Raw genomic sequence first — 23,137 nt, 5'->3', positions numbered from 1 at the left:
ATGGTTTTCATACACCCTGGTGTGGACCAATTAACTCTTCTACCCTTTTTCCCTCACCAAACACTTTTGATCTGTCCATGGACATCTGCATATGCTTCAGGTTATACTACTTCCTAGACCTGATTTTATCTCTTAAAACAAGGAGGAATTAGGATGTGCAGCCCAACCCCCCTTTCCTTTTTTTTCTGTGTATGTGTGTATTTAAGGTACACCTGTTGGTGCTAGCACTCTTCCTACCTGCCCCAGGTGATTTTAATTAGTATGGGTCCTATGCATTGCAGTACACACATGTAATGGGCGCTATTACAGGTAAGTCCTAGATAAATTTATACAATGTGTTAAGGTGCGTACATACACAACGATGTAAGTAATGAACGATTTTCGTTGAACAAAAATCGTTTTACAAAGTAGTTGGGTTTACTTTACATAATAAACAATTTCCTGTGTGTTGAAGAAAAAATGTTGCAACTTCTATTGAAAATCGTTCAGTTGGCCAGTGTGACTGAACTACAAACTACAATCGACAAACGTGAACGATCATCGTTCATTCTTTTACACTGAACGATTTTTTGAACGATAACGATGTCGTTATAGTTAAATCGTTCAAAAAATCGTTGTGTGTGCACACACCTTTAGTACTAGGGAAGTTAGGGACCAATCCCCGGCTTGGCCTGAGCGACTTGGGGTGAGAATGCTTTGGCCCTGGAGACCCGGTAATAGGGTCTTCGGGCTTTTTGGGTACACTGCTAGTTTTAAATATAAGGCAGTGGCAAACGCAGGATTTCTAGAGGGGGGTTTCCAAATGCGTGATTTTAGAGCGAGTGTGGTCAGTCCATGAAGAGGGTAGAATTAGCACTTAATCAGCTGTAATATGCGTCATACAAAGTGTATTGTGTGTCATAATCCCAGCATATAGAGGACCAGCAATCACAGTAAGCCATTAAATGCGGCAATATGGCCATCCTGCCTGAGCTGAATGTATGTATTTTAGATGTGGGCACTACTCCAGAGCATTAGAGTAAGCCTGGGAGTCTGGGAGCAGCAGAATAACCTAGCACTGCCCTGGACATATATGTACATATTGGGCTCTATAGCAGAACATCCCTAACAGTGAATGTTTTCCAGATCTCCTAGTTGGTGCACAGGTTATTTATTACTGACTGATGCATGTTAAAAGATCCACAGGTGGTGCTAATTATTTCATTTGTGATACTGTGAAGAACATGCAGAACTAGCAAAATTCTATTACATTACTATTTCTATTGTAGTCATGGTATGTGCTAGGGAGGGGGGTTTCCAGGCAGACGGAAACCCCACCCGCGTTTGCCTATGGAAGGGGACCCCTACGCAATTTTTTCCCCCCTATATTTAAAACCAGGACTGGCCCTTCAGCCTGGTGCTGATACCTAAATTACGGTGGAACCCTACTCGGTTTGTTACCCGTAATTTTAGGTACCAGGACAGGCTGACAAGTCCAGGGCTGGTTAGGCTTTTGGGGGGGGGGCCCACATAATTTTTTTTAAAGAATTTGATCCTATTTTTACAGGACTAACATCTCACTGATATGTACATGCTGCTAGCCCAGGAGAGATTTGCAGAGAGAAAACACTGAAATCTTGGGTGAGTAATCTCCTGCAAAACAAGATACTCGAGAGAGATATGTCATTCTGCTTCACCATCTGTCAACTCGTTTAGCCTCAAATCGCCTGTTGGTAAATTTGAGAGATAAAAAGTGATTAAATCACCCGAGTTTTGATGAGTTCCGGCGAGATTAATCTCATTGAAAATCGTGACAATCTCTAATCTTAGTAAATTTATCCCAGGGAATCATTACAGATGTGTACTATTAGCCGTAATAAATGTTCTTTGTGTCCTTAATTTGTGTTAAAGCTTTCTTGAAGCATATTTCTAAAAGTGTTGAAAAATTATAGAAAACAGTATTTTGGGGGAAAATAAATAGTCCAGTAAAATTTGGGGTACTTGAAAATGGGTGCTAGCATATTTTTGTGTTTCAGAAGTGCACTTTTGAAAAGTCCACCTGCTGCATGCACTTGCAATCCTAAAACACCTGTCCCATCCAAGAAACCTATTTCGCTACTTTTTATCCTTGTCCCCCCACTTTTTTCATTTTTGCCCCAAAAATTACTTGCCTTTATTGGGGTGTTCTGAGGTAATCTTTTTTTTTTGGGGGGGGGGGCTCATTTGTCCTTTGGGGGTATCCAATGGGATCTGAATCAATTCCCCACATTTGCACCCCAAAATAGAGATTTTGCACTTTTTTCCGCTTGCCATTCATTGGAGAAACTTTTCCGCCTATTTCAGTGCATTGAATTTCCGCTTAGGCGAAAACATCCTGGAATTGAATTTGGAGATAAGATGCAAACAGGCAAAAAGCGGCAACAGGCGAAACTTTTACGCCGATTTCAGCTTTTCGCGTCTAAATGAGTACGGCCCTAAGAAAAATGACAGGAGCTTATTGGCTTATCTTTCTCCAAATATTGATGAGATACAGAGAGAACGAGAGAGAGAGACAGATATATCAAGAGAGAGAGAGAGAGAGAGAGAGAGATTCCTAAAGCAACCAATCAGCTTCTGTCATTTCATAGATTGTGCTAGATGAATGACAGAAACTGATTGGTTGCTTTGGGCAACTTCTCCACTTTATCTCTCTCTGCATCCGCAATGCCATACATTCTGCCAATTATATGGTACATACTGGCAATAATATAGTGCATACTGGCTATAATATCCACCGGTATGTACCTAGAAATGAGCAAAGGACAGCTCTCCCAGTAAGAGCTGTCCTTTGCGATAGTGGGGCTCTGGGGTTTATGACCCAGAAGACCCTCAGATGTCCTTCTGGGCATGCTCAGTATGATGCTCACGCCGTGGGGGTTGCTGGGAGGAATCCGATTGGATCCCTCTAAGGGGGAAACACGAAAAGAAGTCCATAGGCTTCTATTGGGTAATGCCATCTAAAGGTGCCATTACCCACTGGATCCAAGCTCCAGAATGCATCGCATTCTGGAGCTTGATACATATGGAAAAGCGGCCAAAACTCCAAAAATGAGGGTTTTTGCAGTTTTGACTACATTTCAGCACTTAGTAAATCCCGCCCTAAGGTTTGGTACATCCCCCTAATCCTCCTTTATCTGTTTTCTATAGAATTTGGATTCCATGTAATGAGATTCAGGAGGCATATTAGCAAAAAAAACCCCATCTGGCTAGCTTTTCTGCCTAGTGTGAGATGCTCTGAGTCTGCATACTCAGAAAGGTGTACTCAGTCAACGCCAAGCCGCGTCGGTGATAATATGCAAATGCTAGTTTCAGCCTCCCCCTTGTACACTAGCATGGGCCAGAATGTGCACTCCCTACTGCAGTCCCACTTTCAGTGCCCGTTGCAACACCACCAGTGGTTCTCACTAATCCACCATTCCTTGCACTATTGACACTGAAAACGCAGCCACGCCCACGACACTCCCATAACATCCCTATGGAATGGATTTTTTTGTATTCACTTCAGACCACTACTTTTACCAGCACTTCCATACCCAATAGCACATTTGTGCCTTAAGGCTGTACAGAAAATTGTGTGCATGGACAGTAGCAAATAATCTCTCAACTATGTGAACATCAACATTGCGCGCACTTAGCATGTGCCTCTGAATCAGGCCCTTAGCGTGCGCCTCTGAATCAGCCCTTAGCGTGCGCCTCTGAATCAGCCCTTAGCGTGCGCCTCTGAATCAGGCCCTTAGCATGCGCCTCTGAATCATGCCCTTAGCGTGCGCCTCTGAATCATGCCCTTAGTGTGCGCCTCTGAATCAGGCCCTTAGTGTGCGCCTCTGAATCAGGCCCTTAGTGTGCGCCTCTGAATCAGGCCCTTAGTGCGCATCTCTGAATCATGCCCTTAGCGTGCATCTCTGAATCAGGCCCTTAGCATGCGCCTCTGAATCAGGCCCTTAGCGTGCATCTCTGAATCAGGCCCTTAGCGTGAGCCTCTGAATCAGTCACTTAACGTGTGCCTCTGAATCAGGCCCTTAGCGTGCGTCTCTGAATCAGGCCCTTAGCGTGCGTCTCTGAATCAGGCCCTTAGCGTGCGCCTCTGAATCATGCCCTTAGCGTGCGCCTCTGAATCAGTCACTTAACGTGTGCCTCTGAATCAGGCCCCTAGTGTGCATCTCTGAATCATGCCCTTAGCATGCGCCTCTGAATCAGGCCCTTAGCGTGCATCTCTGAATCAGGCCCTTAGCGTGAGCCTCTGAATCAGTCACTTAACGTGTGCCTCTGACTCAGGCCCTTAGCGTGCATCTCTGAATCATGCCCTTAGCGTGCGCCTCTGAATCAGTCACTTAACGTGCGCCTCTGAATCATGCCCTTAGCGTGCGCCTCTGAATCAGTCACTTAACGTGTGCCTCTGAATCAGGCCCCTAGTGTGCACCTCTGAATCATGCCCTTAGCGTGCGCCTCTGAATCAGTCACTTAACGTGCGCCTCTGAATCAGGCCCTTAGCGTGCATCTCTGAATCATGCCCTTAGCGTGCGTCTCTGAATCAGGCCCTTAGCGTGCGCCTCTGAATCAGTCACTTAACGTGTGCCTCTGAATCAGGCCCCTAGTGTGCGCCTCTGAATCATGCCCTTAGCGTGCGCCTCTGAATCAGTCACTTAACGTGCGCCTCTGAATCAGGCCCTTAGCGTGCATCTCTGAATCATGCCCTTAGCGTGCGTCTCTGAATCAGGCCCTTAGCGTGCGCCTCTGAATCATGCCCTTAGCGTGCGCCTCTGAATCATGCCCTTAGCGTGCGCCTCTGAATCAGTCACTTAACGTGCGCCTCTGAATCAGGCCCTTAGCGTGCACCTCTGAATCATGCCCTTAGCATGCGTCTCTGAATCAGTCACTTAGCGTGCGCCTCTGAATCAGTCACTTAACGTGTGCCTCTGAATCAGGCCCTTAGCGTGCATCTCTGAATCATGCCCTTAGCGTGCATCTCTGAATCAGGCCCTTAGCGTGCGCCTCTGAATCATGCCCTTAGCGTGCGCCCCTGAATCAGTCACTTAACGTGTGCCTCTGAATCAGGCCCTTAGTGTGCGCCTCTGAATCAAGCCCTATATGGAAACGGGATGTAGTCGGCATCCCAGCGTGCGGGATGCCGACGGTCTAAATACCGGTGCTGAAATCCCAACAGGTCGGGATCCCGGCACCAGTATCCTGACCGTCGGCATCTCCGAAGGTAAGTATAGAGGTGTTAGGGTTAGGTAGCAGTTTTAGGGTTAGGCACTAGGGGGAGGGTTATGGTTAGGCATCGGGGAGGGAGTTTTAGGATTAGGGGGATGGGGAGGTTAGGTTTAGGCACTAGGGGGTGAAGGGTAAGGTTTAGGCCAGGGGAGCGGTTGTTAGGTTTAGGGTATGGGAAGGGGGAGCTTAGGCTTAGGCACTATGGGGGAAGGTTAGGGTTAGGTAGTAGGGAAAGAGGGTTAGGGGTTGGGAAAATACTTACTATGGCTATCGGTATTCTGACCAGCGGCATCCTGACAGCTGGGATTTCATACCCAACCCTATGGCAACATGTCTCTCAAAAGGTGATGTTGAATGATAATCTGCAATTTATTAAGGGAAACCCAGGAAATGTGATACCTGTGTGAAAAAATATGTATTGCTCATCAGAGCCTTTTACTTTACTCTATGAAAAGTGCTTGCCGTGTTCTACCTACTCCACCTTGACAGAGACAAAGGAAGAATACTGCAAATTAAGGGATATTTACTTGAGTGCTTTATTGTACTTTCTTTGACCTGAATGTTGTACCCTGGGGACGAGTGTTAAGGCAAGCGTCTAGTCATTAATGTAATCCATTTAGCTACTCTGAACTATTGAAAAGCAGTAAATGATTTATTACAAAAGAAAAATGGAGAGTCTGAGAGCAATACTAAGGCTAAAATCCACACTGTATATTTTATATGTGTAAGTGTTGACGCAGTGTACATTTCACACCAGGAAGCATTAAATACTATTGAATTAACACTGGGTAGCAATGGGCTTATAGTACACATCCTAGAACTGAGCCAGCAACATATATACAGCATGGGCTTGCACACAATGGCATCAATAGAAGCTGTTCAATGGTCATTTAACGCTAGTCAACCAAGCATAGTAAATCATCTCTGACACTGGGGGTTCAAAAAAGGGCGTTAACAAATGATTTTGTAGACACACATTTTCTGCGTAGTATCTGCTTCACATCAATGTCAGTGCCGCCTGCAGCATTCACAATCAGTAAAACTCAGTACAATATAATGGAGTTCTAGGGGAAAGCCTGAAAAAGGTACTGTGTAAGGTACAACGTAAACTATGCTGCAGTCCAACATTGAGACCTGTTAACTACTGCATATCACAGCTCCCTTAAAGCTAGGCTACAATGAGTGTTGTTTATCAAGAACCAAGTGTACAGTATGTAGCTGTTGAAAGTTGTCAATGAGCTATATACCTGCTAGCCCCACATAGTCAGTTCCTGCCGCCTAGCCTGAGCAGTGTTAGGATGATCATTATATTTGGTCAAATAGGATTAGATATGTCCATTTGGTACTTGGGCTCAGTGAGCAGATCACACCAGTCTGCCAGTGTGTTTATGAAGATGACCACTCACAAGGCTGATAGGAGTGATTGTGAGCACATTTGGAAATCAGCTGATCGATTTTGATCAAAGTGTTATTAAGCATAAGCTAGCGCCTGTAATCAGTCCAGCAGATCAACACTTGCAGCGATGTAACCAAGCACCATCAATAACCATCCCACCCCCAATTTCTGGGTGCTGCTGAAGCCAGTGGATGCAGCTTCACTGGTTTCAGCAGCATTAATCCCCTGTCATCCTGAGTAACCTAAGGGTTGCTCAGATGACCGAAGTTCATGCAGATGATCTGATGCTGCGTCCTCAGACGCAGCAGTGGATCAGAGAAGCCAGCAGGAGGTGTCTATTTACACAAGACGCCTCCTGCGGCATTAGCATATTATCACACAGCCTCGGCGTACAAAGACGCTGTGTGATTAGCGCACAACTCTGAATCAGGTCCATCATTTCCTTTTTCACTGCCCAGAAGTGTTCAGGATGCATTAAAAAAAAAGAGATACAGTAACAATTGTGATTTCAGTTAAACCTGAATAATATCCATATTTACCATTATTTAGTTTACTAGTTTAATAATAAAAAACAAACAGCATGTTGGAGGGGCCTGGCGGAGGCCCGGGTCTGATGCCACCCCCCCTCCCTCTTACCTGTCAGCAGCCCAACACATGCTGCTGTGTGCTGGGCTTCAGTGGGGGACTGCTCGCTGTCTGTCTTCTCTCCTCTGCCTTTTAGGGGGATGGGCGAGGTCACGCACCCTCTACCCCCCCAGGGGGCTCTCTACTGCACTGATTAGGAACTATATACAGGATTTGCAGAACCACAGGCCCTACTCCTGTATTACTGTGCTATTTACTGCAGTGGCATATTATGTTGCTAGGTGTTTATAAGTGTCAGTATAATGTCATATTTATTACATTAATTTTTATGTAAATTAATATCCCAATAGCTTTTCTGTTATCTTCTGGTGAAAAAACCCCCAGCCTATTTTAAAAATGTTTTTATGGGCGATGCACTCTAATAGGGCACTATTGTGTGGCATAACATCAACTAGGGCACTACTATGGGGCATAACATTAATTGGGAACTATTTTGGGGCATGACATTAGCTGGGACACTACTATGGGACATAACATTAGCTAGGACACTACTATGGGACATAACATTAACTAGGGCTCTACTATGGGACATAACATTAACTATGGCACTACTATGGGGCATAACATTAGCTAGAGCACTATTATGTGCCATAACATCAACTAGGGCACTACTATGGGACATAACATTAATTGGCGGAACTATTTTGGGGCATAACATTAACTAGGGCACTACTGTGGGGCATAACATTAACACAGGCACTACTATGGGGCATAACAGTAACTAGGGCACTACTATGGGGGATAACATTAATTAGGGTACTACTATGGGACATAACATTAACTATGGCACTACTATGGGGTATAACAGTAGCTAGAGCACTATTATGTGGCATAACATCATCAACACTACTATGGGACATAAAAATTAAATAGGGCTCTACTATGGGACATAACACTAATTGAGGCACTATTTTGGGGCATAACATTAGCTAGGGCACTACTATGGGGCATAACAATTAACTAGAGCACTATTATGGGGCATAATATTAACTAGAGCAATAGTATGGTTAATAAAATCAACTAGAGCACTACTATGTGACATAATATTGGCTAGGTCACTACTCTGTTGCATAAAATAGCTGTGGACAGAGGTGACTCTGCATTGGGGCACTGGCCCCTTAAAAATGTTTCTTTGGGGCTCATAAAGTTCTGGCTATGCCCCTTCCACTTAGTCCTTGATAGAAGCTGATAAATTGTAGTATTGTTTTTCAACCACTATCAATGACATGAGCTAAATCTCCCTTAATTGCATTCATAAACATTTTTAGACAAATTTGCCAAATCATCAACCAAATCATTCAATGACAGTTCAATGGTTAATCGGAAAGGAACCCCAACATAGAATATTAGAATAAATTAATTATGATTGAGATTTAAAAAAAAAAAACAGTGACTACGGGGCCCATTTATCACTGATCGCTTTTGCAATGCGATCAGGGCATGCTAGTAACGCCCCTGATCGCATTGCAAAAAGCGATCCAATCGGCCGGATGTATCATCCGTGGACATGCAGGGACACGGGTTCCGAAAGGAGCCCATTCCTGCGATGTCTCCAGAGAGCGGCCGGCCACTACAGGGGGTGGTGCGCATGCACAGTCCCGTGGGCTGCATATGCACAACCGCCATAACCGGGGAGGGTTCCGGCGGATCCCTCCGCCGGCTAATAGTGCGCGGTGTAGCCCATGGGCTACAGCGGCTAACGCCACCTTCAGATAGCGTTAGCTGTGGGGGGCAATATCAGGAATGCATCGCATTCCAGATATTGGTAAATCTGGCAGCATCGCATCCCCCATAGAAACCTATGGGGGAGGCGGCTGTCAGCGGTAATGGAGGGATCACAGCAGGTATCGGAGATACCTGCTGTGGTCCATCCTTAATACATCCGGGGGATACTTAGTATTTGAGGTAAACCCCCGAAAATGGGTGTTTTCGGGGATTTTACCTTAAATACATTTTGATAAATGGGCCCCTACATATTTTAATACTACATGCCATTTCTAAATTTTGCAATAAATTGAACAATAAGGCAATTTTATCATTAATAGCTACCTCAACTTTTACAAATTCATCACTAGAAAAGAAAGCTGACATGATTAGCCAACTCTTAATGTGCATTGCTGTTCCATTTAAATAATGTTGGGTGAGAAAGTGATTCTCAGTTTGGCTGCTACACTGGGCAGAGCTTATAGAAATCTCCTGACGCAGTTATTCTGCAGAACGGGAATACAGGAATACATAATGACTGCTGTGTGAAGCGTCTGCACTTTCAGTGGTTTCAGCGGGGGATGGTGCAAATTCTTGTACAGTATCAAAATAAATAAATAAATACCTGTCCTTACTGTCTTGTTACACTACATCACCTAGGAGTGGGTTTCATTTCATAGGGATAACAGCACTTTGAGTGCTGCTGCATAGATCAGGAAGGAAAAGGAGACTAAGATATGAAATTGTTCTGCAGCTGCCCAGTCATAGAAAGCAGTGGTACGCTACAGGCTCCCCGAAGGACAGAATACCTCACAGAGAAACCACAATGTCTCTTCAGTGCTGCCTGATGGAAGCTGTAAAAGGCAAATCATTCATGATTTATGAAGCACTCCACATCTCAGCATACTGTATATTCTGCTTCAGTCAGCTAGTGTGGTGCTCATATAGAGTTGATAGGTTGACAGCTCCTGTATATTATATAACATAAATATAACATAATACTAAAGAGAAGTGAAGTGAGACCTAAATTACTTACTAGGCTCAGAGGTTATAGGGTATGTCCAACTGTGTAGCCAATTTTTTACACATAATAACTAGCATACTGTACTACCGATGCATACAGTCTAAAGAGGATATTTACCAAACCTTCTACAGAGGACAGGTTGAGGTGTTGCCCCTAGCAACTCATCAGATTATAGCAATACTTATATAGAATTTACTTATAAAATGATATCCAGCTACAATCTCATTGGTTGCTATGGGCAACACCTCCATTTATCCTCTTCAGAGGGTTGGATAAACTCCGTCCAGGGATGCCGAGAAGGGGGGGGGTGGGTACTAATTACCCAGGCCCAGGCTTGCTGGAGAACCCTGATGGGGGCCCTGGACCGGCGCCGCCCCCTCCCTCCCTCTTACCTCACAGCAGTCCAGTACTTGCTGCTGTGAGCTGGGCTGAAGTGGGAGACTCCCCAGCAGCCGCAGCAGTCTCCTATGCCTATAGGGGGGGAGCGATCACACTGATCATGCCCCGTCTGGCTTTGCACTGGGTTGGGGGTTCGCAGCACCCCCCTCCCGAGCACGCAGCGCCACTACGCAGCACTGCAAAACTTTTTTATCCTAAGGGGGCGCGTCCACACCTCCCATGACAGGCCACGCCCCTATTCACTCGTGCCTGACTCCACCATAGTTACCTACAGTACCTCAGAGTTTCCCAAACTCTGCCATTACAGTCCAGGTTTTAAGGATAGATCCAGTCCAGATGGTTAAATCAAATTGACTGAGGTACTAATTAAGTCACCTGTGCTCAAGCAGGGATATCCTTAAAACCTGGACTGTAATGGCAGAGTTTGAGAAACTCTGATCCTACCTATTTTACAATCATTTCTTAGATCAGTGGTTCCCAAACGCGGTCCTCAAGACATCCCAACAGTTTGGGTTTTAGAGAATGATTGAGCACAGGCGGTTAAATCAAATTGGCAGAGGTACTAATTAAGTCACCTGTGGTCAAGCATTTATTTCCAAAAAAACCTGGACTGTTAGGATGCCTTGAGGGCAGCATGTGGGAACCTCTGGCTTAGATACATTCTTTAGCAGAATGTTTCCAACATGGGGCCGTATTCAATTTGAGGTGAAAAGCCGTTTCCACGTGTGACGTCATTTTCGCCTGTTTTGACTTTACTCCGTATTCAATTTGGAAAACTTTTGCCTAGGCAGAAAGTCAATGCAATGTAATAGGCGGAAAAGTTTCGCCTATGAATAGGAGGTGGAAAAAAGTGCATAATTGGGGTTTGGGGTGCAATGTTGCGGGAACCCCCATGAAGCCTTCAGACAGTCCCCCAAAGGTAAACTGTGTCAAAATTTTTTAAGAACACCCCAAAAAATTACTTTGAATTTGGGGGTGTATAAAAAAAATGTTGGGGGACAAAGTTAAAAACTAGTGAACTTGACTCTTGGGGGGTCTCCAAGTATGCCCCAAGTGTTTTATTTATTGCAGGTGCTTGCGGCAGGTGGATTTTTCACGATTTTTTCAACTTAACTTTAGCAATATGCTGGCCCCATTTTCAAGTGCCCCAAATTTGTTGGGATAAGTTATTTTATGCAAAAAAAAATCCTGAATACTATTCTGCACCACATATACAAAAACGCTATTTAGCAGCTATTGAGACCGTTTAAAAACACCAAATACCTTCAGCAAGCCAAATCGGGGGGTACCATAGCTATCTGAATTGGATAAGAATACTGCTACTCTGGGCATAGATGTAGTGGCACCCTCCCCCATGTCTGTGTCATCAGGCTGATAATAGTGGATTTGAATCATACAGAGTGGAAGAGTCCTAGTTTAAAGGGATAATATGATAATCCTATGTAAATGCCAGTTCCTGTCACATTGACCAGTGGTGGCACTGTGGTTGGTGACACTCAGTGCAGGCAATAAACTCCTTGTGCGTGCTGGAGGTGCTCATGCATGCAAAGGGGTCATGGCCTCGGAGGGTAAGGGGAGTTTCACTCTGTGGGTGTGCCCAGCACTCCCGGAGATGCAGGGCTGCACCAGATATTGACTCATACAAGCTTTGGAGAGATATAAAGTGGATGGAGATAAAGTACCAACCAATCAGCTCCTAAATGTCACTGTACAGGCTGTGTTTTAAATGACAGTTAGGAGCTGATTGGTTGGTATTTTATCTCTGTCCACTTTATCTCTCTCCATAGCTTAGTACACCCTTTGTTTGTGAGCAAATGGACGATTGTCATTTGCTCCCATACATTACCAAGTTTTCACTCCAACCAGCCAGATTGGACAGATATCTGACAGCAAATTGTATAGTGGATGCCCAGCATAAGGAAGAGCCGGCATTTTGATGTCACTCCCTTGGCGGGTGACACCCGGTGTGCTCCCTAGTGATGCCAGTGACACTGACATGGATAGGGTACATGATTCCTGCAGCTGATATATGCTGGAGCACAAAGTACAGCGTATTACTGCCATAAAGCTAATGCTGGGCATACACAGCCAGATAAAATGTCTGTCAGACCGACAGACATTTTATCTGGCCGGCTGCCAGCCGCAGATGTCGCCGGCATACACTGTGAGAGAAATCTCACAGTGTATAGCCCGACATCCACGCTCTGCCCCCGGGGAGGAGACATTTCCCTGTTCCTTCCGTAGGAAGGAACACAGGAAATGTCTGTCTGTCGACGGCCGCGGTGGGCGTACACTGCCCGATGCGGCCGACAGTTAACGGGTAAATATAACATCGGACGGGCATGCTGGACAATCCTGCATGCCCGACCGAGCAATATTTAACCCTCGGTCGCCCGCATACACGCTACAATTATATTTAATATTATTTATTATTTATTAATATTATTATATTATAATTGTAGCGTGTATGGCCAGCATTAGTGGCAGTAGGTGGCTTTCATTTTCACATGTATTTCTCTTATATGATAGAGGTGCGGTTTAATTTACACCCTCAGCAGTTATGCAAGGATGCCTGCAGTATATGCATAGAAGATTTTTCTTATAGGGATCAATAGTGTGTAGAGCTGAGACAACGCCCCCTTAGTGCTCCTACATGTACCTGATTAATAATGCATAACAGACAGGCTGTGCACGTCCTTAGTTCTGAAGAGAAACTGATTATTTTAAATGGTGTTTTTCAATCGTAAGACAGCAAGAAAGTGACTAATAGTGTTATTAAATATCTGTGCACACAATTTGATACAGTGTATTATGTTCACATGATCTATTGACAGTCAAGCGTAGAAGCATGTAGACTAATATGTACATATATCTGTGATTGCAATGGGTTCATGTGAGCATAATCTATGCCCTCTAAGGCAGGGGTTCCCAAGCACGGTCCTCAAGGCACACTAACAGTCCTGGTTTTAAGGTTAGCCATAGCTGGGTACAGGTGACTTAATTAGTACCTCAGGTATTTTGATTTAACCATCTGTGCTTAAGCATGGATATCACTAAAACCAGGACAGCTAGTGTGCCTTGAGGACCGTGGTTGGGAATCACTGCTCTAAGGTATTAAAGTTTTATACAGTGGTACACTAGATTGTCTTTCCCCTTTTTCATCCCACTGAGGAGACCAAAGGGATACCTGGGGGTATATTTACTAAAGTGCGGGTTTATAGAAGTGGAGATGTTGACTATAGCAACCAATCAGATTCTGGCTACTATCTTCTAGAACAGCAATTTTCAACCGCTGTGCCGCGAGCGGTTCCTAAGTGTGCCGCCAGAGAATCGCCGCCCGGAGAAGCCCCTCGCAGTTGAACTCCTAACTTCATGCCTGGGTAGCACTGGGATATTCCGGATGGATTAGGCGCTGCCCAGGTCGTACATCATAGATCACGCACGTCGCTTCGCCGTCCTGCCCGCACAGTGCTGCTCACTGCTGTTCAGCAATGAATGTGACAGGCTGCTGCAAGCCTGCACACACTTCCGCGGCTGAGGGACTGAAGATGTCAGGATCCGTTCAGTGAAAAGGCATCTAGGTACTACAGAGGGACCAGGGAGCTCCTTTCTATGCCCAGGACAGGTAGGGGGTCAATATGTAATATTTTGTTTTCTGTGGGGGCCAGTGTAATTGTGTTTTTTATGTGAGGGCAATCAGGGCCGGACTAAGGCTTGTGGGGGCCCCGGAGGAAACTAGGCATACATTGCCATGGCCTTATGCAGTGACTTCTATGCCCCTTACCTTTTATCTGTTCTCTCCACTGACCTGCAATGTTGCAGCATAATACATCATATCCTCGACACTGCTGGGAACCAACTGCCGGCAGCATAGCTGACATGATGTAGTACACTGCCAGGCGCAAACGCAGGATTTTGAGTGGGCGTTAGAGAGGGTGAGAAGAAGGGAGGGGGGAGAGGGAGGGAGAGACAAGGGGCGGGATGCATCAAAGGTAGAAATGCGGTCAAACACCCAAAATGCGGGTTTGACCGCATTTCTCTTATGCACCAGGCCCTGGAATGCGATGTGAAAATGGCGTTACCCTAAAAAAGCCTATGGGCTTCTATTGGGAGAGTGCTGTGAGAGGGATCCAATCGGATCCCTCCCAGCACCCCTGCGGCGCTTGTGTGGGGCTTTTGGGTCATAGATCCGGAAGTCCCTCCAGTGAGAGAGCGGTCCTTTGAGGTCTTCATCATGCATACCGGTGTACCTAATGCCGACATGCATGCGAAAAGCGGCGGGATCCACCACATCCCGAATGTGTTTTGTCATGCATCCCGCTCAAGGAGGGAGATAGAAAGAGAGAGGGTGGGAGGGGGGCAAGGGAGAGAGAGAGGACGGGAGTGAAACATGGAGAGGGAGGGGGACAGCAAAATAGAGGGAGAGAGAGAAAACAAGATAGAGGTAAGGGAGAGGGAGGTATGAATGGACAGGGGGAGAGATAGAAAAGGAGAGAGAGAGGGAGGGGAGAGAGAAAGGGAAATAGAGAGGTCATGAGGGGGGGAGAAAAAGACAGAGAGGGAGGGAGAGAGGACAGGAGGGAAGAGGGAGAGAGAGAGAGAGAGAGAGAGGAAGGGACAGAGAGCATGCAGCCACACACACACTAACCTGTTTTTGCAGACTTGCAGCAGCATCTGGCAGGCTTCTGATGGGGGCGGGCAGGTCACAGCATTATCTCCACCCCCTACCCATACACCCGCGAATCACGGCAGTATATTAGCTAGGGGGCGAGGCTTCTATTATCAGCCACGGTCCATCATTGACTGTGTGTGTTGTCACTGATGTCGGGAGTCGAGACTTGGAGCCAGACAGAGTGGGAATGTTTGCCACAATGTGGTGGCCCTTAATGTGTGGGGGCCCCTGGATGACTGCCCAGTCCGCCCCCCCTATAATCCGGCCCTGGGGGCCATGTATATAATTTTGTTCTCTGTGGGGACAATGTGATTGTTTTTGTCTATGTGGGGGCCATTGTATATTATTTTGCTTCTGTGGGGGATAGTGTGATTTGTCTTTTCCATTTGTGGGCCAGTATGTTTTATTTTGCTTTCTGGGGGGGGGGCATTCTATGAATTCCTATTTAACCTCTATACCCTGAAGTCGCTGTTTAGCGTTGCGTACGCATATGAAATAATCGCTTTCCAGACTTTGAGTGTGGTTCCAAAACACAAAAGTTATTATTCACATAAAAGCATATAGTTACACGCCTTGATCTATAATACAATTAGCGCAAAGGTTATACAAAGTACAGTCGATACATACGCATGTGCTCTGGATCCAGATTTCCCAGCATCAACTATGAAACCTCAGCCAACAGAAAAAAAGATGACTAACTACCAGATCCAGGGTGCTTGCATATAAACCCTTGCAGAGATAGGCAATACAATAGAACAAGTTGGCATAATCCCATTGGTTCTTCCTCCTGGTTCTTCTGTTACGATGCAGTTCATAGGTCAGCTGTATTGTAATAGTTCAGCCTCCAACAGCTCTTTGTGTCAATTTTCCCGCCAAAGAACAAGTCTAAACTGGCTAATAAACATTACATTACAGAGTACATTTCAATGCCTTTCTCTCTATGGTCCATAATTCGCAGGCGCATGTTGTGATCTCCTTGCCGATGGAACCGGAGATCTGTAAATAAACAGTGGTTTAGAAGGCACCAAACATGGTCTGCTTATCATGTACTAAACCTTAGATACCAAATATATGTATTTCACAATAGACTTGATAATAAGTAAAACCTCTAATATTAACCTTAATGCTAGGGAACCTTTATGTATGTAGTGTGTCGGTGTGGGGATATTAAGAAAAGACACTAGTATGCGTTGTGGTCTACGTGTTTGTGGAGTACACCATGGTACGTGCTTTGCGGGGTTGTTCATATTATATGTAGTAATAAATGTACGTATTTGTATAATGAGGACTTTTAACCTGGGGCAGTGACAGACGCACGACGCTAATAATCCTAACAGCACGGTACACTGGGTATTGTACAGTAGCTACCATGCGTGGTGCGTTTTACGTGCAGAGTGTTTTAATAAACAGCGCAACTGTGCGCTGTGCATCTTGTATATTATATGTATGATTAATGTGCGTATGGGGTATGGTAGGACTTTTAACAATATGCGGTCGCACGATGCTAATAATAGCATATTATCATCGCAAACAATGGTTTCAGGCTGACGACGCAAGATGGCGTCGTCAGGGGCAACATAAAATGGCTTCGTACAGATTTTAATTTTACAATTTAGGTCTCAGCCAATCATCCGGCTTCGACAATTGTAATTGTGTTTTATGTATATTATTTTGCCTTTTGTAAGGGCCAGTATGATTGTTTTTTTAAATGGAGACCAATGTTTTTTATTTTTATTTTCTGTGGTGGCCAATGTATGTGTTCCCCCCCCATGTGGGGACCAATTTTTATCCGTGGGGGACTAATGGTGTGCCTTGAAACTTTTAAAATCTTGTTTGGTGTGTCGAGAGTTGAAAAAAGGTTGAAAATCACTGTTCTAGAAGGTGCTAGATACATTTTAAGCAGAGTCTGATTGGTTGCTATGGTCAACATCTCCACTTCTAAAAACCCGCACTTTAGTAAATATACTCCCAGAATAATGACTATCCAGTCAGTGCAGTTTATCTGATTGTTTCTTTGCTACTGCGTGTAAACAGAAAGTTCAGAAATCCCTTACTGCGCACGCATGAAACCAAGTGTCAATTGCTGTTCACAATTGCATATGAAATCACTAACACTTGAGAAGTGGCTTGCGATCCCCAGACATTTCTGGGTAGAGACTGGGAGGTGACTAAGTAATCGCAAAAAGGGGCCATATCGTGGGTGTGTTATGTGAGTGTCACAGGCTTGTCTAGGAACGCTGCTGCGTCTCAAGGCTCGCACACATCACCGCACACTGGAGTACAAAAGAAAGGCTGAAATTAGAATTTGCATATTCCCCCAACCGCTATTGCAAGAGCGACTGCAAACGCGACTGCATTACCAACCATATCTGAATCAGGCCCTTTATAAATCTAAACCCATAAGGTTATATCCAAATGGCGGTGTTAGATACTCTAACACAGTTTGCTCATTCACATTAAGGGTGGATTATTCATAATATGTATCTATGTATGTTTTTTAAACTCATTTGTATATGCTGATTGAGGAATCGGTATGAAATACTGATGGATGAATAGCCACCGGTTCTCATACCGACAGCGGAAGCCCGAAGGGAGGACATCCCGACAGCGGCTGGTAAGTACGGTAACTATGCCCTCTCCCTCCCCTAACCCTCCTGACAGCGGCTGGTAAGCACGGTAACTCTGCCCTCTCCCTCCCTTAACCTTCCCAACAGCTACTGGTAAGTACAGTAACTCTACCCTCTCCCTCCCCTAACCCTCCCTTGATGGTGCCTAACCCTAAAACTCCCCCAGGGGTGCCTTGACCTAACCCCCATTTCCCACACTCTAAACCTAACTTTCCAGAGGGGGTGTGTCTAACCCTAACCTCCCCCCGAGGGTGCCTAACCCTAAATCCCCTTCCCCTAGCCTAACCCTAACCCTCCACAGGGTTTTCCTAAGCCTAAGTCCCCCCGAGGTTGTGTCTAAAAATAACCCTCCACCTGCGGCTACAACCTAACTATCCCCGGCTTACCTCATTCGAGATGCCGGGCATCAGGATTTTGGCATGGGGCTAAAGATAGGCATCGGTATTTCGACGCCTATCTTATATCCTGGGTCTACCTTCCACCGTCGGGGTTTCAACGGATGGAAGGAATACCTGTAAGAATACATGTCATCGGGAAGAGCACCTTGAGAGATATACTGTAATGCATTACTATCTCAAATAGACTACCATTAAGAAGTAAGGTGATCTATCTATTTTATATTTATCTGGCTGTTATATACTTCTTGGTCTGATGTGCAATAGCAGATCCTTAATAATTGTTTGTTGGGCATTAATAATATGCCAAATCAAATGTTTGGGGTTGTTATGGAAAGGTCTGGGGAGAAGCAAGTAAGAAGAATTGTGAGGTATATGTATCTGAGTAATGTGTGAGATAAGATAATGTATTTTCCTCCACAAGAGGGCTAGTTTTGGGTAGTCCCAAATACTGTCAAGCAGGGGTTCGTCCTGTCCACTATTGCGCCAGCATGGAGCAGAAGCCTCTGGATACATATTATGAATCCGGTTGGGAACTAGGGGCCTGATTCAGAGCCGGACGCTCTGAAAGAGGGCTTGCGATGAGGCCCTTGTGGTAGGGTCTCGTGGCCGCAAGCCCCAGAGAGCTTCTGGTGATGTCAGTGGGGCCGCCCACAAACGGCAGGCGTTCGCATGGGAACGCCTCCGTTTGTGAAGCCACCCCCACGCCACGCCTCCAAAACGGTGCGAGCTATCGATCAAAATCGACAGCCGCCCCCTTTTAGTGCGAGACATGGAGCGCCCGTAGCTAGCGGGGTCTCGCGCATGCGCACGTCGGAGCCGGCTCCGGCGTGCGAATGTGCAGTGCCCTAACATCGACCCGCTCGCGAGCGCATAGCGCTTGTGAGTGGGTCTGAATCAGGCCCTAGGTACCATCGGAAGAACACTTAGCACTGTTTCCTGCATGCGTATGCAAGAGGAAGAAGTGATGTCATTCAATAAACTGGGGTCGCGTGTCTCCCCATGTCTTTCTCCCAGGCCAGCTCGTGGATCTTTTCCAGGTGCATGAGCTGCAAGTAACAGGTGGTAGATGGAGGTTAGTAGCCCCTTAGAAGGAGATTGGAGACAGCAGAAGGATTCCAGAGCAATGCGTTGTGGTCACCCACCTTGCTTATACAATGAATTAAACAGATGATGTATCTGAAGATATAGGAAAAGTCCTGTGCTAGGAATCAGGTATTTCTATTGAACTTCTACAGGATGGAAAAGCCTCGGAGGGGAATGAGGTCTATGAGGAAGGTGAGAACGTTGTAAATATAAACTGAGAACTGAGCATGGTTATAGCCATTGGGACATGCTGGGTTGTCCCATATTGGCATCAAAGCTGGAGCTTCAGAAATTAGCTTATAATTTCTGGTCTCTCTGTCCCATATTTTGAGTGAAATTGCTATAATAGAGTATTTCTGAAAATTTGGACTCCTCCTACTTGGGGGGAACCACAGAGTGACGGATATAATCATAGTGGACTCCATGAAGATCCAGAGTCTGGTATCACTTTGAGAAATGGAGGGTTGGGGTTAGACTTTTCCCTTTTTTCTGCATAGCACTATAAGTCTCAGCATGGTAGCACCTCTTATTGGCTGGGATGCATTATAGCATTTTTTAAGGTCCAACCTCCGAAAATTACGTTTGGGGAGGGTTAGGTTTAGGGTGCGGGGAGGTGGAGGATAGGTTTAGGCACTAGAGGATGAGGTTAGGTTCAGGCACTGGGGAGGAAGGGTTAGGGTAGGGAGAGGGTTAAGATCCCGACTGACATGTGTCTGTATCCTAACCCTATAGGGTTGCCAGCGATGGGATTCTGACCGCCAGGATCAGGAGCGCCGGGATCCCGTACCCATCCCCTCCTAAATGCCCTTAGGTGTTTTTAATTAGTATGGGTCCTTGAATTTCAAACTACAGATTAAAATGGACTCTATTATAGGTAATTCCTGGATGAATTAATATAATGTGTTAGTATTAGGGATGTTAGGGACCCACCTGATGAGGCACACCGTAACGTGGCAGATGGGCATGCATTATTGGCCAAACATGTGCTAAGAAACCTTATATATAATCCATGAAAATTGTAGAGTTTATTATAATTGTTTTGATTATCAGTATTCTTAGTGCTTAGAGTGTGCACCTGCATTTTCCCTTTTTTTTTGTAATCAGGTTAAAAATGCCAGAAAACACTAGGGGTTGATTCTGAATTGGATGGAAAGGGAATGTTTTTGTGTTTTGCAGCAGAAGCCACATTTACTACCTTCTGCTAATGCATGTTTATGGGGATAACGCGAGGATCTGTGCAACTTCAAGCGGGAAGCTGCTCCGCCCTTTGTTTGTGAGCGTCATCATTAGTATTGGCACTTGCACCTGCCCCATGCTGGATGCAAGAGATCTGTTAGAAAAAGGAGTCTCTACTATGTGCACACCTCAGAATACCGCGGAAGTACAGCTGCACACCCACGACACTCTCTGAAAACGCCCTCAACACAGTCATAAGATCTACTGTAACACAGTGCAAATACATGATCACTGCCTGGTTACTGCATTGAAACGTCCATTTCATGCAAAGAGTGATCCAGCTAAGATCTTTCTAAAGCAGAATTGCCCATGGATACGCAAGATGGAATAAATTTGCTTCTAAAATCAGCCCCGGAGTGAGATGAGCAGCATAGAACTAAAACTAAAAATTTGGGACACCAAGGCCTCCATCCTTGGCAGGTTTGCACAGAGTGAGAATTCATACCCTCTGGCATAATCCTTCCCAAATTAATTTAGAGAATTGGCAATAGAGGGGAAGTAGGGCCTAGGAACGGATATCAACTAGGAGTTCCTGTAAAAAACACAGTAGCCTCAGCAGAGCATTCATTTTACCAGCGTTCACTCAACCCGTCCTTGAGATAAACAGCAATTTCCGTTTGTGAAGGTCAGTAACTATGATTTATGAAGAGCACAGGTACACCCCCAAGTGCAGTGCTCCTCCCAAATTCAGGTCTATTGTTTGGGCTAGAATTGCCGCCGTTTTATAGTAAATTGTTTACTTCTATTTGCCATTGGTTTTTGATGTGAAAGTTGAAAACCGATGAACTTTAGAGCAGACAAAAACAACAGGCATCAATGTCAGGTTTCAAATGAAGCCAAAACCTAACGGCTGGTAATACAATTTTTTTAGACAGCAACACGCAGTCGACAACAGTGGTTTCCATTGGTTTTGGTTTAGATCCAAAACTGATGCTTAATAAATGTACCTTTCAGTCTTCTTTTTGGCTACAACCCACCCTCCAAATTAAATACAAATTATTTACTCAAAAGAGTAAGTAATTCAGAGACAGTCTGAAACATTATTTCTTTGTGGTTCTCAGGTTTAAATTTTTTCAGTCTGAAATGGTCATGGAATCGCAGTAAGTGCTGGTGATCACAGTGGGCATGCATTCACTGCAAAAGTACAGTGAGGGCGTAGTATGGGCAAACACAGAGTACAACTAAAATGGCTGCCAAAACCAATAAAAAGCACATGCATGTGCTCTGACCCTAGTGTAGTTGTAAAGTTGATAGTGATGACAGTGCACGATTGGTTACATATGGTGAAAACACGCCCATATATGCAAAACCTCTAAGGGGTCTATTTACTAAGCAGTGTTAGGTGACAGAGTGAAAAGTGATAAGGTGCCAGCCAATCCGCTCCCAACTGTCATTTTTCCAACACAGCCTATGAGATGACGGTTGGGAGCTGATTGGCTGGCACCTTATCACTTTCTTATCACATTTCACTCCTAACACTGCTTAGTAAATAGACCCCTTAAACTGATACAGCAATGTTTTAAAAGGGAAATGACAGTGCAATACACACTTGTTTTACACCAATAATTAATGCTACTTACTCAATTGGGGATGGGGAGCCTGCACATATATTCAAAATGTTCTATTTGCGTATGCTACTATTTGCATGTTACATGACCCATTCCTCTTGGGTACTTCTTAACTGCTCTACCCAAGAGCTAACGGTAGTGAAATTGCAAGGACAGAGTGACTTGGGGGGAGATGTATTATAGCGGCATGTATCATGCTGCTATAGCTCTTCCAGCTTCAATTCTTATCGAGGCGAAGCAGGAAGTAATAATGCCGAGATGTATTAGCATTTGTGCCCATGGAGTGGGGGGAGAGAAAACTCCCCCCTCCATCGATCCTGCAAGACCACAGCGTATCAGCCTAATGCTGATGCTCTGTGTCTTACCTCCTGGCTGACCCCATTGTACATGCATGAGATCTTCTGCGTAGTTGGACCCCCAGGGATGCCGCTGCAGGTTAGTACACATAGTGGCAGCTACAAAAGTTTGTTTATCGTTTTTTAATAACATCTGAATGATTTTCGGTCTCCATACAATAGCATGGCGATGGCAAAATTATTAATGTCTGCAGATAACATAAAGAAAAGTGATTTTTCTCTATGTTATCTGCTTTCATACATATCGACAGTGGTCGAAGTGGGAATTTTGTGTCACGTCTGAGACTGGAGAAGAGGACGTGGTGGGCCTAAGTTGGGGAAAGAAGCGGAGACGAGGGCCTGGATGTACGTTCTCCTCATCCACAGGTCTTGAGTGTTGGCGAGACCTGGGCAAAGGTGCGGAGTCTAACCCACAGGATGGTGTTCGCCAGTGACCCCCCCAATTGGGATATGGGCTTAGCTGCACCCCGTGAGCAGGTCGCGGTCCTTTGACCAGGAACCCAAGCCCTGCAGGGATAGAGACACTACACCCGTGGCCCAGCGAGGATATGCCTGCTTAGGCACCAAACAGTCCCTTAAAACACTGTATAGAAAACACCTTGACACGAGCATCAAATGTCAATAAGGATTTCAAGTGGGAAGCAACTCATGGTTACTTGAGACGTCACCAGAGATAGAAGGCACACGGGTAGAGGTGGTATACGTTGTAGCACGGATGTTCACTGGAGACGTAAGGCACACAGGTGGGGATGGTAACACTGCTGCACGGGTATTCACCAGAGACGTATAGGCACACA

The 23,137-nt window shown here is 45.3% G+C and overlaps 1 long non-coding RNA gene across 1 annotated transcript in view; it reads left to right on the top strand.

Moving 5' to 3' along the window:
• Nucleotides 1–243: 243 nt before the first annotated feature.
• The window catches only part of LOC148521624 (uncharacterized), a 39,018-nt gene continuing 16,124 nt past the window's right edge, over nucleotides 244–23,137 (top strand). Inside the window, exons 1-2 of the long non-coding RNA XR_015878809.1 lie at nucleotides 244–309; nucleotides 1,547–1,620. This is a non-coding gene — a long non-coding RNA (uncharacterized LOC148521624). The remainder of the gene's footprint in view (nucleotides 310–1,546; nucleotides 1,621–23,137) is intronic.

The sequence above is a fragment of the Taudactylus pleione genome, unplaced genomic scaffold (assembly GCF_031769625.1).
Source record: "Taudactylus pleione unplaced genomic scaffold, aTauple2 ptg000156l, whole genome shotgun sequence".
NCBI classification, from domain to species: domain Eukaryota; kingdom Metazoa; phylum Chordata; class Amphibia; order Anura; family Myobatrachidae; genus Taudactylus; species Taudactylus pleione.
This window is presented reverse-complemented; position numbering and strand designations above follow the sequence as displayed.